We start from the raw sequence: 17,412 nt of genomic DNA on the forward strand, positions 1-17,412 counted from the left end.
GAGTCTATGAAGATAATTGATCACCCTTGTTGAGCATGAAATCTGTGAAGGATGCTGAGTGCTTCACATAAATTTTCTGTAAGTGATGCATCTCCTTTGTAGAGAATTTTCAGGCAAAGCAGAGACCACCATCCTTCTAAAACATTCTTATTAAGAATTCAGAGCAACATCGATGCAACTACAGATTATCACACTAAGTGAAGTAAGTCAGAAAGAGAAAGACAAATAACATATGCTGTCACTTATATGTGGAATCTGAAATATGACACAAATGAACCTATCTATGAAACAGAAACAGAATCATGGACATAGAGAACAGACTGGTGGTTACCAAGGGGGAGGGGATTGGGAGAGGGATGGAGTGGGAGGTTGGGGTGAGCAGATGTAACATTTTATATATAAAATGTATAAACAAGGTCCCACTGTAGAGCACAGAGAACTATATTCAGTATCCTATGATAAACCACAATGGAAGAGAATATGAAAAAAAAGAATGTATAAATATGTATAACTGAATCACTTTGCCTTACAGCAGAAATTAACACAGCATTGTAAATCAACTACACTTCAATTAAATATATATATAAACTGGAAAGAAAAAGAATTCAGGCGCCTTTATAATATATAAAAATCAGGATCCCCACATAGTAACAGTTTTATTTAGTATCTACTGTATGAGGAAATATATAATATCAAGAAATCACTATTGTGTCAGTGTTTCTTTGGTTGAGGTTACCTTAATCAATTTGTAATGTATTGGAAAGGCTCCTGGGATAGCCAGTAGTATCCAAGCCTCTGGGAAGAGAAAGGCAGTATCTGGAGTGTTCGGTATTCAGCTGTGGCTGCCTCGATTTCTGCTTCTATCCGTGTGTTTGCAGCACTTCTCACCCAACACCCCCTTTTTCCATGCTTAAAACAAGAAGATGATGCTGGCCCACAGTTGCCAGTCACGGGTTACCTCTGTGCCAGACACCTGCACCCAAAATTAATTAAATCTCAAGTTCAAGTTCTAGAAGGGAGACTGTGGTCAAGCTACGCATAGACAAGGCACCAGCCCGGGTCCAGTTAGCTGTGACTGGGAAGGGAGCAAGGGTGATGCGAACATGGGCCAGGGGCCATTTTCTGTTGGGAGAAGGAAATTAGTTCTCAGAGAAAAGGAGTCTTTGGAGGCTGAAAAGATGCCCCTCATAAAGCTGCTGATATAATCTATTGTATTCATCCCAGAGGCATCTGAAAACATCGGAAAAATTGCAGTGCGATACAGTGCTGGATGCATTTATGGCTGCCCAGACCTACTACAATGACCCCTCAGTTCTCCCAAGTCCAAGGCTATCACACGGGAGCCAGTGTTTCAGAGGAAGAAGAATAAGCCGGAGTCCTTGACCTCTCTGGTCACATCCTTGGAAAGAAATGGGAAAAAGAATACTTCGCCCTCTAGAAGTGATTTGAGGACGAGAGACTGGTTCCTTCCCCCTCTGACTCCCCCAGGACCCTCCCAAGGGCCACCCCCACATCCCTGGCCTGCCTTGAAGCCGACCTGGTCACTGTGCCTCTGTGGCTAGTTGTAACAGTTCAGCCTTGGCTGGCAGCGGACTGCCCACATCCTGGCAACCCCAAACTGCAGGAGACTAATAAAACGAGCCCTAATGAATGGACAGCTCTGCAGTCATGATGAACTCTCCGATTTATTCTTGTTGATAATTTGAGTGGAGTAGACCAAAGGGTATCTTAGCGTCATAACTAGGAGACAAAATTCTGATGAATGAAGCATTACCTTGTTGCATAATTAAGAGGGTTGTTGACCCTAATTTAAATGATATTGCCAAGGTGAACCAAATAGCAATTCTGGACCAGAGAGAGAGTTTCTTGCCCACAGTAGACTCTTCTGCAAGCAGAGGACCTAACTTTGATTCTGGCAAAGTTTAGAAATGAGCTTTGCTAATGGGGCTTTTTAACCTGGGTATGGAGCTAGACCTGAAGAGTGCTAGGTGTCAGCTTCTGCCTTGTACAGGCCTCCTGGCTAAGCAGAAGGGACCAGGACAGAATCAGGGGTCTGTGCATTCTAGGCCACCTTTCAGGATCTGCTCTTGTCCTGCTGGGTGCCCAAGTGAGCAGGGCCAGATGAAGAACTTCCAGAGAATGTCAGCACCAAAAAAATATAGCCCTCCACAATTCGTAATTTTAAATATATGTAGTAGTAAACCTTAAAATTAATTCAAGGAATTTTAAAGATGTTCTGATTTTTTTCTATTATAACTTCGATGCATCTTTTAGAAATATCAAAGTTCCCCTCTTGGGTAAACCAGCACTGTGAATGAGCGAGAGAAAGAGCCAGGACTGACAACCAACAGCCCTGAGTTCCAGCCCTGGTTCTGCTTCTCGAGCACCTGTGGGACCTTGGGCAAGTCACGTAACTTTTATGGTTCTCAGAAAGGTCATCCAGAAAATAATCGTTCCTCTCTGGGCAGTTGTGAGGCTCAAATGAAATGTCAAAGTGCTTCATAAACTCTGAAGTGCTCTACACATACACAGAGGAGGCCTTCCATGATATTCATCATGCAAGTGCCTGAAGCAGGGAGTGGCACCAGAAAGTGAAAGGTTTCATACCCCAAAACTATCCATTGCTGAGGTATAGGACTTAAAAAATCCATCCCCACTCCAGACCCCCTTACAATTAATATAAGCACTCCTTCCTGCCAAAAGGGGAAGGTTTGCCCCTTCCTGAGGGTCTGATGCCCACAACAGCTGACCATATTTGCAAATTCGATGCAAATAGATAGCAAAATGAAATTGCAACTCTTGCAATAAATGAGGGATTTCATGAAGTCAATGAGAGTGATGCTGGAGACTGCTCAGTTCAGTTAGCTAAGCCACTGACCAAGGAGTATAGACAGTTACCAACAAAGAGAAAAAGCGCAAGGTTAGTGATGCATCAGAGAAAACCATTTGAGTAGCAAAGCTTTTTAAGGGGCTCTTGGGGAAATGATAAAAACTCAAGTATTTTGTGAAAATTACTGTGTTTTGGATTGTGCTACAAAACTTAAATGTGAAGAATTTAGTATCAGACAAGCATGTAATTTTGCTGGAAATTTTTCACATGTAAAAAATGTTTATTTCATTCATTCTTTAAGAATTAATTAATAGTTGGTATTATGACCCTAAGTTTGTTTGATAGAAAATAAACTAATTTTTATAAAAGTTTTTATAAAATGTTTCGTTTTCTAGGCAAAAATCACATTCAAGGATTTTGTTTTTTGATTTTTTTTTATTTTACTATGATCTTTTGGATTCACTTTCAAGTAGCTTTTTTTTTTTTTTACTGATATCAATCATTCTCAGATAAACTTTTTATAATTATTGAAATGAAATTTGCTAATTTTATTATTTCCCCGTCTCCCTCAATGGAAATGTTGACGGTTTCCTCAAGCCCAAGGGAGGGAAAGGAACAAGCTTCCAGCCCTTTGGAAGTGGAAAGGCCCAGCGTGTCCCTCTTTCAGAGATAAAGCCAAAATGTCTTGGAACCAATACAGTGAGAAGTGAGCCCAATTTTCTGGGCAGAATGGACGCTGGCACGCCAGGCTGGGTGCAGAGTGCACTGGGAGAGGATGTGCCAGGGGCCGGCTGTGAGGCATGAACGCCGATGGCCTCTGTATCCCTTGGACCACCAGACTGGACTCGGCTACCCCAGCTGGCCAAGCAGGTGCTCCTACATCTTCTCCACTGGCTCCACTGCTCCCTCCTCAAACCTCAGTCAAAAGAGTCAGGTTTCCAGGACACCCCTGCTGACCCCTCACTGAGGACTTAACTTAGATGCGCTCATCAGTACCCTTGGAAACAATAAGCCTCCACCTTACAAGCAGGCTGATTGAGCAGTTGGACATGCCAGAGTCCTTGGTACATTACCCCTACAGTTCTGGGCCAGCATTCAGAGATGTGCAGCCAGAAAGTAAGAACTCAGGTGCTGCTAGGCGGACCTGTGTCCACATCCCAATTCTACCACCTTACTAGCTGTATGACCTCAGGCAAATTACTTGACCTGGGGCTTCCCTGGTGGCGCAGTGGTTGAGAGTCCGCCTGCCAATGCAGGCGACATGGGTTCATGCCCCGGTCTGGGAAGATCCCACATGCTGCGGAGTGGCTGGGCCCGCGAGCCATGGCCTCTGAGCCTGAGTGTCTGGAGCCTGTGCTCCGCAGCAGGAGGGGCCACAACGGTGAGAGGCCCACGTACCGCAAAAAAAAAAAAAAAAATTACTTGACCTGTCTAAACTTCGATTTTCCCTCTATAAAATAGTAAAGCATTTAAAAATAGGTCTGCCTCACGGGGTTTGAGGTATATCTTAGGTCAGACTCCCCAGAAGCAGACCCTGAGAGGAGGATTCACGTGCAGTGGTTTACTTAGAACACGCTCCTATCACAGGACTCGAGGAAGCAGGCAGGGACAGAGAAAAGTCAAAGCAAGGTACAGTTTCCTAGCCTGATCCTCCCAGGCACTTGGGAGGATGCTATACGTCAGACTGTCCCACTCACAAGGAAGTGTGGGTTTCACGTACCTCTCATTCAGGGGCTGAGAGCATGCAGGAGATATATTCCAGGTGCTTGGGCACTCTGCCCTGTGGGCAAACCGGCCTCAGGAGCCCTTAGTCAGACCTCTGATGAGATTCACAGGTTATGGTAAAAGAGCCCCCGGGATTTGGCAAAGGACGAATGGCATCTAACACCGCTAGGGCTGAATGAGAAGACTTGTGAAAAACACCTCGCACAGTGCCTGTGCAGAAGAGTCGCAGGATCCGTGCCCCCTCTTATTGTTGCCGGTGCCTCTGTGGTTGTAATTATGAAACTGTGATTGTCATCCTCTTAGGCATTCCGCCAGGGAGTGTGTCATGGGCCTCAGCCAAGGAGCTGGTGGTCAAAGCCTCCGTGCAGGTAGATAGTACATTCTAATGCACAGGAAAGAAAAGGGCAGCAACATTTATTGAACACCTACTACTCAAGTGTCAGGCACTGTGCTGGGCGCTGTCATATGCCATCTCACCTACTCCTTATAGCGGTCCCATCAGGTAGGATTAATATCTTCATTTTATGGCTAAAGAAACTGATCCAGAAAATCAGAATCAATTACCCCTTATCACACAGTTATGTCTAGGTTCTAAAGCAGTATTCTTTTTACCTAAACTTCAGAGGCTGCCCTTGAAAGATGATATGACAGAGCCTGCCTGGATGATATGACAGAGCCTGCCTGTTGCCTGAGCAGCCATGTACCCAGCTAAAATAATATATAGCTCAGCTTCCCCTGCAACTAAGGATGGCCAATAAAAGTGGGGCTCCTTTAAAAAATGGATTCCATCAGAAGGCATTCTTTTTGCCCTTCCCTCTTCCTTCTCCTGCTGAGAATACAGATGTGATGGCTGGTGCTCCAGAAGCCATCGCGGGCCATGGAAGCTAGAGGTTTGAACTTATTCTAGGTATTTGGACTTAGTTTATACGACAGAAAATAAACGTCTATATTACTGAGGCCACTTTTATTTCCTTTGTCTGTTTCTAGCAGCTGGTTCTAATCCTAACAGATACAGACTGTATGATATTTATGAGTTCTTTTAAGAACGACTTTACTATCTTGAATCAAAGTAAACTACCCACTTGCCCCAGGCCCTCTGTCCTGAAAAATACCGACGCATCTCTATGCTATAAAGTCCAAACACAACAGAAAATGTCAGATAAACTACCAGCAGCCTGAGGTTTCAGAATTTCCAGGGCAGGTATAAGTTCTTACCTTTTGAAACTGTGGAAACTGGGCACCTGCTGAGACACAAAGCCCTGATCTGACAGGGGTCCCTGAAACCCTGGCCTCACTACAATGACCACATCACCCTTTCTTGGTCTCCCATAAAAGCAGCAACCGGCATGTCCCCAGGGAAGCAACAGCATTTTGCCCTGTATCTTGCAACCCCCTAACCTGCCCACGATTCAGCAGCCTGTTTCTCTGAGTGCGGCTCCAGGAGATGGTGCCTGACTCAAGACCTGACCATGACGTCCACCTATATTCTGCCATTTGCAGGAAGAGTTGATCAGAAGCTCCAGTCAATAGTGGAAGCTCCGTGGCCCAGAGCACAGAGGGAGCCTTACATAATCGGGGATGGTTTGTCAAAGCACATTTCACATGCAACTGATTCTATCACCGTGGGACTTGCTGGTGGAATAAATAATCACCGTACACATTTTGTTAGCTACGCCTCATTAGAGATGGGTTTTTGGAAATGGCATCGTGAAGGCTGCTTATCTGTCAGTGCTCCGTTTAAGTACGGTGAGTGTTCCAGATAGGCTTTTCTAAAGAATTAGACATCGCCATGGCCAGTTGCAGCTCGTCATGGTTACTGGAGTTGAGGGAGCCAGGGGGAGGGATACAACAGCCTGAGCTCACCTTCAGAGCTTGCAGCTTCAAGTGCTGGAGGAAAGCTGCGGAGAAGTGTCCTTGCAAAGTGAGAGCTTGATCAGAACTCTTCCAAAGAAGCGTCTTGACTTCAGCGTGACAAAATTCCAGCTTGAAGTCACTACGAATTCTTACACTTTCTTCTGTGGGTCTCCTGTCTCTGCTGTTCGGGATATGTTTGACTAGCTGCTAGGACCACCTCAATACAACAAAAATACATCGGTGGAAGATGGCTCTGTCCTTGATGCACCACGCCCAAGTCAGAAGGTGGAGAATTACTCTTTATCGAATCCTAGCAGGGCTCTGACAGGGGCCCTCCCTTAGCGACCGAGTGAGGGCAGGGGCAGGTCACTGAGTTCTCCATTCCCCGGGCACATTACAGCACCTGGTACACAGTAGGTGCTCAGTACACACGTTAAACTGGACTGGATTGTCACACCCTCAGTTTGGGCTTCTCTTCACTGTGAATAGTTCCTCTAACATGAGAACTGCTTGCTGGGTGCTCTCACACACACTGTAATCTATCCTCACTGCTCCAGGACGGGAGCCTTCCAGCCAGCATCAGCGAAAGGCCACAGACAGAATGGAAACTGCTGACAGTATCGGTAGTAGGCAGGGGGGCCAACAGCTCCTGTTCAGCCTAGCGAGTTAACACCTCACAATTGTCCCGTCAGGGGGTGCTGAGGAGTATCAGTATTATGCTATGGGTGAGAAAAGACAGACATGGAGCAGTTACTTAATCCAAGGTTTCATACGATGTCCAAATATAGAGATGCTCATGGATTGTGAAGATCTAGATTTATCATAAAAGGCAAGTTAAGAAATGCTCACAAAAGGATTCCTTTTCTTTTCCTTAAGCATGCCAGTTGTCTTGGTGTTTGTAATATGCAGTTGTTAACAACAGCAAAAAATTTATATACAACTTTCAGCACCACGTCTGGTCCACAAAGCAAAGCTGTGTGTCCAATGGAGCTTTGTCCTAGTCAGTCTGTATTCACGAGGTTAGAATGCAGGTTATTCCCATTTCTAAATAGCAGCCTGGGGTTAACCGGGTGTCATCAAAGGGTCTTCAGCCCCATTCCTTTGGGTGAAAAACAAGGGACACAAGTCCTGAGCCCCGGTGGGGATGGCCCTGCCTTCAATGGGCCCCACTTAGCCACAGCTGGGGTACTAAGCTGAATAACTACTGGCTATTTTGTTCATGTTTCTGGGCTTTGTTTCCTCAGGGGAAATAAATAAGGGGTTAGATAAGGCAGTCTCATGCTTTGTCAGACGTGAGATTCTAGGATTCTAAATCTGGAGGAGCAGAGGCAGAGGGGTGGGCTGGGTTAGAATGGGCAGGAACAGTCACCTGGTTCAAGAATAAAGAGGATGGGGCTTCCCTGGTGGCACAGTTGTTGAGAGTCCGCCTGCCGATACAGGGGACACGGGTTCGTACCCCGGTCCGGGAGGATCCCACATGCCGCGGAGCAGCTGGGCCTGTGAGCCATGGCCGTTGAGCCTGCGTGTCCGGAGCCTGTGCTCCGCAACGGGAGAGGCCACAATAGTGAGAGGCCCGCGTACCGAAAAAAAAAAAAAAAGAATAAAGAGGATGAAGACTTTTTATTCAAATTCCCACCAATGTCCTACGAGTCACTGCAAGAATATCCGTAAGCACACACCGGCCAAGTGCATTCCATCCAAGCTCTCCTTGAACTTGGGAAGGGTGGTGTTTGTGAAGGATCTGTTTCTCAGCATCCACCAGGGAAGTGTTTCCATTATCTCTGTGGCTTCTAAAGCATCAAGGGGAGAGGTTCCTGTTTCAGGGGAATCAGCTCTGAGGCTGTGAATCAGGAGAACTTTCAAGTTCTCTCCAAAAGTGAAGTTGCAGGCTGAGCGGGACTTGAAGCCAGGAAACCCGATGCCTCAGAGAGGACAAGGTTCAACGGTGAGAAACAGGAACCCAAAGTGGCGGTGCTTGAAACAACATAGAAGCTTAGTTCTCTCACCCGTAAAAATGCAGAGGAAACCAGTCCACAACTGGTATGGCGACTCCACATGCTCTTGGAGAGCCCAGGCCCCTTTGGGCTCACAACTTGGCCCTTCCTGGGGTGCAGACCACATCCACATAACAGACAGGAGGACAGAGGGAGGGGTAAGGACAAAGGGAGAAAAGAGTGGGCGCCGGCAGTTTTTAAGGAGGGCTCCCGGAAGCTGCCCCCAACATCCCCACCGATGCTGAACAAAACTGCATCCCACCCTACAAATAGAGGCAGAAGGATTTGGAACTCTGAGCAGTCTTGGAGGACAGGAGTGGAGAGATGTGAGGAGAGAGAACCAGAAGGAAGACAGGAAGCCGCTGGGTCCTTGTCCCCAGATCATCCATAAAGTCCGCCAGACGTGCAAAGCGCTTGCTGGGGGAGGCTTCTGTGGGAAGTGCTGCAGGACCTGGGTGTTGAATGGGGGCTGACAGAGAGGCAAGACAGAGGCTGTGGTGCCAACTGGAAGCTGGGGCAGAGAAGTCCACCCGAGCGTAAGCCTCATTTCAGGAGAAGGATGGAATTTTCATAAACCACAGCCTATAGGTCTGAGTCCAAGGCACTGATTTCAAAATCACACAATATATTGTGGGGCACGAGCGGTCCTAAGCCTTTATCTACAGTACACATTATTATCACTGTAAAAAAAGATCAAGAAATTGGCCCTCAGAGAGGTCAAGCAACTAGCCCAAAATCACACAGCCAGTAAGTCCCAGGGCTGAGATTCAAATCCACTCCCGTCTTGTTGCAAGGCCAGTGCCCCCAATCACTACCTCTACTGTCCTTGCCCACCTCGCCCCCCCACCGCTCACACACACCACTCTGCCAAGCAAGGCTTTCCCTCAGGTTCAAGTCCAGCTGAGGGGCTGAGCCTCCAGCCTGCAGGAAACCACCGCTGAGGTATGAGGTATGGTGTCCAGAGGACAAGTCCCTCAGGTGCTGCTGTGGCTTCACCTTTTACTTCAGCTTCCAGTGGGTCCCACGCCCTTCCTGCCCACGGCTGCACTTCCTCCCCTGCAGGTAGACAGAAAGAAAATCCCCCCCAGATGAGGCGGTGGAAAGTAACAGCGCTTTCTTTCAAAGGCAAAGGGAGCTCCTGGCAGATGTCCAGGACCAATCTGCAGGGAGAGCCCTCCAGCAGAGGAGCCAGAGCAGGGCTGGGTGGGAGGCGGGTCTCGCTCCCCGGAGGCAGGGAGGGCGGGGAGCTGAGGGCCACACTCCCCAAGAGCGCCACTCCGCTCCCGGGGCTGCATCCTGCCTTCAAATAAACAGCATCATAGCACTGCCCAGGTCCAGGGCCACGGAGCCAGGGGCCGCCAACATTTCCACTAGAAAGCCCTCATCTTTCAGGCTGAAAATGCGGCTTTCAGAGTTTATTCTGAATTGAGACTTTTCCATGTCATCTTGGGACCCAATTTTTACTTTCCATTGGTTTGGATTCTCCAGGGATGGAAAGTCCCCTAAGCAGCTCCCCCAAGCCCCCAAAGAACCAAAACTAAGCCCCTAGCTGTCTAAAATGGTTTTACTTTTTGTTTTAGACTTCTTTTTTCTTCTGTGCTATGGAAATTGAAATAAAGCTTCAGGGCTGAGGAACAGTTAAAATAGCCAACAGGGTGGGGTGAAGTAGCAAAGCACTTACTCCCCACTCTAATTAGAACAGTCCCTGAAAAGAGGGATGAGAAATGCCATGCTGGGTATGCCCCTCCCTGCTCTCTCCAACCCCCAACCAAGAAGAGACTGGAAAAAATAAGGTTAGCATCTCTGGGGGTGGGGGTGGGGGGTGGTGGTGACATAACAAAAGCCCTAAAATAAAAAGGCAGGGAGGTCTCCCAGATGGTGATCTTACCGAAGTGACTGGACTTCAGGGAAGGTTCTCCGACTGGAGCTCTAGAGAAATAAGAGCCCATATTCTGGATGACCCTTTTGGGTTTCGAATGATAACAACTCCTAAACCAATTTATTATAGGTCAACACAATTATCAGCAAAGTATGTGTTTGTGTTTATCTGTTCAAAGGATCACGCTAGGAACTGAGGCCAGATTGAGAAGACTGCCTTTAATCAGAGGCCAAATTAAAATTTTGCCTGCTGCTATGGCATTTTTTAAAGCATTATTCAAATGCCTCTAACATAATTGTTGAAGTGAACGTTCATGCTTAATTTGAATACTGCTTAGATGCACAGGGAACCCCCCAAAAAGAAAAAAAAATCATAAAATGTCAGCCTTACACAGTAAAGCTACCAGGGCTGATGCTTAAATTTAAGATTGGTTCAGACATCCTGCTGAAGCACCAAATGTTTTTTCTAGGAAGCCAGCAATATTGTGTTTAACACCTAAAAATAATTTCCTTGGCCCAAGTATCCTTAAATTATTGAAAAATTTATGCATTTTCTTTGGAAGGAAATAACAAAAATCCGGCAGAGGATATAAAAAGGAATCCTGCCGATTGAAAATAGTTTTTAAAGTGCTTCCAGGAGGACCTTCAAGATGGCAGAGAAGTAAGCCGTGGAGATCGCCTTTCTCTCCACAAGTACATCAGAAATACATCTACAGGTGGAACAACTCCTACAGAACACCTACTGAATGCTGGCAGAAGACCTCAGACTTCCCAAAAGGCAAGAAACTCCCCACATACCTGGGTAGGGCAAAAGAGAAAAGGAAAAACAGAGACAAAAGAATAGGGATGGGACCTGCACATCTGGGAGGGAGCTGTGAAGGAGGAAAGGTTTCCACACACTAGGAAGCCCCTTCACTGGTGGAGTCGGTGGGTAGCCGGGGTGGGGGGAGCTTTGGAGCCACAGAGGAGAGCACAGCAACAGGGGGGGAGAGGGCAAAGCGGAGAGATTCCCGACCAGCACTCACCAGCCTGAGAGGCTTGTCTGCTCACCCGCCGGGGCAGGCAGGGCTGGGAGCTGAGGCTCGGGCTTCGGAGGTCAGATCCCAGGGAAAGGATTGGAGTTGCCTGCGTGAACACAGCCTGAGGGGGGCTAGTGCCCCACAGCTAGCCGGGAGGGAGTCCGGGAAAATGTCTGGACCTGCCTAAGAGGCAAGAGACCATTGTTTCAGGGTGCACAAGGAGAGGGGATTCAGAGCACTGCCTAAATGAGCTCCAGAGAGGGGCGCGAGCCGTGGCTATCAGTGCAGACACCAGAGACGGGCATGAGATGCTAAGGCTGCTGCTGCAGCCACCAAGAAGCCTGTGTGCAAGCACAGGGCACTATCCACACCTCCCCTCCCAGGAGTCTGTGCAGCCTGCCACTGCCAGGGTCCCGTGATCCAGGGACAACTTCCCAGAGAGAACATACGGCACGCCTCAGGCTGGTGCAATATCATGCCGGCCTCTGCCACTGCAGGCTCATCCCACATTCCGTACCCCTCCCTCCCCCTGGCCTGAGTGAGCCAGAGTCCCCTAATTAGCTGCTCCTTTAACCCCATCCTGTCTGGGTGGGGAACAGACGCCAGAGGACGACCTACATGCAGAGATGGGGCCAGATACAAAGCTGAGCCCCAGGAGCTGTGCAAACAACGAAGAGAAAGGGAAATCTCTCCCAACAGCCTCAGGAGCAGCAGATTAAATCTCCACAACCAACATGATGTACCCTGCATCTGTGGAATATGTGAAGAGACATGAATCATCCCAAAATTGAGGTGGTGGACTTTGGGAGCAACTGTAGCCTTCGTGTGTGCTGTATGCGACTGACTAGTTTCTGATTTTTATGTTTATCTTAGTATAGTTTTTAGTGCTTGTTATCACTGGTGGTTTGTTTATTGGTTTGGTTGCTCTCTTCTTTTTTTTTTATTACTTTTTAAATTTTTTAATTTTAATAATATTTTTTAATTTTAATGACATTTTATTTTATTTTACTTTATTTTTTCTCTCTTTCTTTTTTTGCTCCCTTTTCTTCTGAGTCGTGGGTCTGACAGTGTCTTGGTGCTCCAGCTGGGTTTCAGGCCTGAGTCTCTGAGGTGGGACAGCTGAGTTCAGGATATGGGACTACCAGAGACCTCCCAGCTCCAAGTAATATCAATCAGCGAGAGCTCTCCCAGAGATCTCCCCCTCAAAGCAGAGACCCAGCTCCACTCAATGACCAGCAAGATCCAATGCTGGACACCCTATGCCAAACAACTAGCAAGACAGGAACACAACCCCACCCATTAGCAGAGAGGCTGCCTAAAATCATAATAAGTTCACAGAGACCCCAAAACACACCACCGGACGCAGCCCTGCCCACCAGAAAGAGAAGATCCAGCCTCATCCACCAGAACACAGGAACCAGACCCTCCACCAGGAAGCCTACACAGCCACTGAACCAACATTACCCACTGGGGGCACAGACCAAATAAAACGAGAACGACGAACCTGCAGCTTGCGAAAAAGAGACTCCAAACATAGTAAGTTAAAGCAAAACGAGAAGACAAAGAAATACACAGCAGATGGAGGAGCAAAGTAAAAACCCACCAGACCAAACACATGAAGAGGAAACAGGCAGTCTATCTGAAAAAGAATTCAGAGTAATAATACTAAAAATGATACAAAATCTTGGAAATAGAATGGAGGAAATAAAAGAAACGTTTAACAAGGACCTAGAAGAACTAAAGAGCAAACAAACAATGATGAATAACACAATAAGTGAGATTAAGAATTCTCTGGAAGGAATCAATAGCTGAATAACTGAGGCAAAAGAATGGATAAGTGACCTGGAAGATAAAATGCCGGAAATAACTACTGCAGAGCAGACTAAAGAAAAAAGAATGAAAATAATTGAGGACAGTCTCAGAGACCTCTCAGACAACATTAAATGCACCAACATTCGAATTACAGGGGTCCCAGAAGAAGAAGAGAAAAAGAAAGGGACTGAGAAAATATTTGAAGAGATTATAGTTGAAAACATCCCTAATATGGGAAAGGAAATAGTCAGTCAAGTCCAGGAAGTGCCATCAGTCCCATACAGGACAAATCCAAGGAGAAACACGCAAGACATATATTAATCAAACTATTAAAAATTAAATACACAGAAAAAATATTAAAAGCAGCAAGGGAAAAACAACAAATAACATACAAAAGAATCCCAATAAGGTTAACAGCTGATCTTTCAGTAGAAACACTGAAAGACAAAAGGCAGTGGCAGGACATATTTAAAGTGATGAAAGGGAAAAACCTACAACCAAGATGACTCTAACCAGCAAGGATCTCATTCAGATTTGACGTAGAAACTAAAACCTTTAGAGACAAGCAAAAGCTAAGAGAATTCAGCACCACCAAACCAGCTTTACAACAAATGCTAAAGGAACTTCTCTAGGCAAGAAACACAAGAGAAGGAAAAGACGTACAAAAACAAACCGAAAATAATTAAGAAAATGTTAATAGGAACATAAATATCGATAATTACCTTAAATGTAAATGGATTATGCTCCAACCAACAGACACAGATTGGCTGAATGGATACATAAACAAGACCCATATATATGCCGTCTACAAGAGACCCACTTCAGGGACACATACAGACTGAAAGTGAGGGGATGGAAAAAGATATTCCATGCAAGTGGAAATCAAAAGAGAGCTGAAGTAGCAATTCTCATATCAGAAAAAATAGACCCTAAAATAAAGACTATTACAAGAGACAAAGAAGGACACTACATAATGATCAAGGGATCAATCCAAGAAGAAAATATAACAATTGTAAATATTTATGCACCCAACATAGGAGCACCTCAATACATAAGGCAAATGCTAACAGCCATAAAAGGGGAAACTGACAGTAACACAATCATAGTAGGGGATTTTAACACCCCACTTTGACCAATGGACAGATCATCCAAAATGAAAATAAATAAGGAAACAAAATCTTTAAATGACGCATTAAAAAATATGGACTTAATTGATATTTATAAAACATTCCACCCCGAAACAACAGAATACCCTTTCTTCTCAAGTCCTCATGGAACATTCCCTAGGATAGATCATATCTTGGGTCACAAATCAAGCCTTGGTAAATTTAAGAAATTGGAAATCATATCAAGTATCTTTTCCGACAGCAATGCTATGAGACTAGATATCAATTACAGGAAAAAAAAAACTGTAAAAAATACAATTGCATGGAGGCTAAATGATACACTACTTAATAACCAAGAGATCACTGAAGAAATCAAAGAGAAAATCAAAAAATACCTAGAAACAAAGGACAATGAAAACATGATGACCCAAAACCTATGGAATGCAGCAAAAGCAGTTCTCAGGGCTTCCCTGGTGGCGCAGTGGTTGAGAGTCCGCCTGCCGATGCAGGGGACACGGGTTCGTGCCCCGGTCTGGGAGGATCCCACATGCCGCGGAGCGGCTGGGCCCGTGAGCCATGGCCGCTGAGCCTGCGCGTCCGGAGCCTGTCCTCCGCAACGGGAGAGGCCACAACAGTGAGAGGCCCGCGTAACGCATAAAAAAAAAAAAAAAAAAAGCAGTTCTCAGAGGGAAGTTTATAGCAGTACAATCCTACCTCAAGAAACAAGAAACATTTCAAATAAACAACCTAACCTTACACCTGAAGCAATTAGAGAAAGAAGAACAAAACAACCCCAAAGTTAGCAGAAGGCAAGAAATCATAAAGATCAGATCAGAGATAAATGAAAAATAAATGAAGGAAACAATAGCAAAGATCAATAAAACTAAAAGCTGGTTCTTTGAGAAGATAAACAAAATTGATAAACCATTAGCCAGACTCATCAAGAAAAAAAAGGGGAAAGACTCAAATCAACAGAATTAGAAATGAAAAAGGAGAAGTAACAGTGGACACTACAGAAATACAAAGAATCATGAGAGATTACTACAAGCAACTATAAGCCAATAAAATGGACAACCTGGAAGAAATGGACAAATTCTTAGAAAAGCACAACCTTCCAAGACTGAACAAGGAAGAATTAGAAAATATAAACAGACCTATCACAAGTAATGAAATTGAAACCGTAAATAAAAATCTTTGAAAAACAAAAGTCCAGAACCAGATGACTTCACAGGAGAATTCTATCAAATGGTATTTGTTTGGACATATTTGACAGATATCAAATTCTATCTCTATTTAGAGAAGAGCTAACACTTATCCTTCAAAAACTCTTCCAAAAAATTGCAGAGGAGAAACACTCCCAAATTCATTCTACAAAGCCACTATCACACTGATACCAAAACCAGAAAAAGATATCACAAAAAAAGAAAATTATAGACCGATATCACTGATGAACATAGATGCAAAAATCCTCAACAAAATACTAGCAAACAGAATCCACCAGCACATTAAAAGGATCATACACCATGATCGAGTGGGGTTTATCCCAGGAAGGCAAGGATTCTTCAATATATGCAAATCAATCAATGTGATACACCATATTAACAAACTGAAGGATAAAAACCATATGATAATCTCAGTAGATGCAGAAACAGCTTTCTACAAAATTCAACACCCATTTATGAAAAACTCTCTAGAAAGTAGGCATAGAGGGAACTTACCTCAACATAGCAAAGGCCATATATGACAAACCCACAGTCAACATCAGTCTCAATGGTGAAAAACTGAAACCATTTCTGCCAAGATCAGGAACAAGACTAGGTTGTCCACTCTCACCACTATTATTCAACATAGTTTTGGAAGTTTTAGCCACAGCAATCAGAGAAGAAAAGGAAATAAAAGGAATCCAAATCAGAAAAGAAGAAGTAAAGCTGTCACTGTTTGCAGATGACATGATACTATCCATAGAGAATCCAAAGATGCTACCAGAAAACGACTAGAGCTAATCAATGAATTTGGTAAAGTAGCAGGATACAAAATTAATACACAGAAATCTCTGGCATTCCTATACACTAATGATGAAAAGTCTGAAAGAGAAATTAAGGAAACACTCCCATTTACCACTGCAACAGAAACAACAAAATACCTAGGGATAAACCTACCTAAGGAGACAAAAGACCTGTATGCAGAAAACTATAAGACACTGATGAAAGAAATTAAAGATGATATAAACAGATGGAGAGATATACCATGTTCTTGGATTGGAAGAATCAACATTGTGAAAATGACTCTACTACCCAATCTACAGATTCAATGCAGTCCCTATCAAACTACCAATGGCATTTTTCACAGAACTAGAACAAAAAATTTCACAATTTGTATGGAAACACAAAAGACCCCGAATAATCTAAGCAATCTTGAGAAAGAAAAACGGAGCTGGAGGAATCAGGCTCCCTGACTTCAGCCTATACTACAAAGCTACAGTAGTCAAGACGGTATGGTACTGACACAAAAGCAGAAATATAGATCAATGGAACAGGATAGAAAGCCCAGAGATAAACCCACGTACATATGGTCACCTTATCTTTGATTAAAAAGGTAAGAGGGCTTCCCTGGTGGCGTAGTGGTTGAGAGTCCACCTGCCGATGCAGGGGACACGGGTTCGTGCCCCAGTCTGGGAAGATCCCACATGCCGCGGAGCAGCTGGGCCCGTGAGCCATGGCCGCTGAGCCTGCGCATCCGGAGCCTGTGCTCCGCAACGGGAGAGGCCACAACAGTGAGAGGCCCGTGTACAGCAAAAAAAAAAAAAAAAAAAAAAGGTAAGAATATACAATAGAGACAAGACATCGTCTTCAATAAGTGTTGCTGGGAAAACTGGACAGCTACACGTAAAAGAATGAAATCAGAACCCTACCTAACACCATACACAAAAGTAAACTCAAAGTGGATTAAAGACCTAAATGTAAGGCCAGACACTATAAAACTCTTAGAGGAAAACATAGGCAGAGCACTCTATGACATAAATCACAGCAAGATCCGTTTTGACCCACCACCTAGAGAAATGGAAATAAAAAGAAACAAATGGTACCTAATGAAACTTAAAAGCTTTCACACAGCAAAGGAAACCATGAACAAGATGAAAAGACAACTCCCAGATGGGAGAAAATATTTGCAAATGAAGCAACTGACAAAGGATT

This window comes from Phocoena sinus, chromosome 17 (genome assembly GCF_008692025.1).
Source record: "Phocoena sinus isolate mPhoSin1 chromosome 17, mPhoSin1.pri, whole genome shotgun sequence".
Classification (NCBI taxonomy): domain Eukaryota; kingdom Metazoa; phylum Chordata; class Mammalia; order Artiodactyla; family Phocoenidae; genus Phocoena; species Phocoena sinus.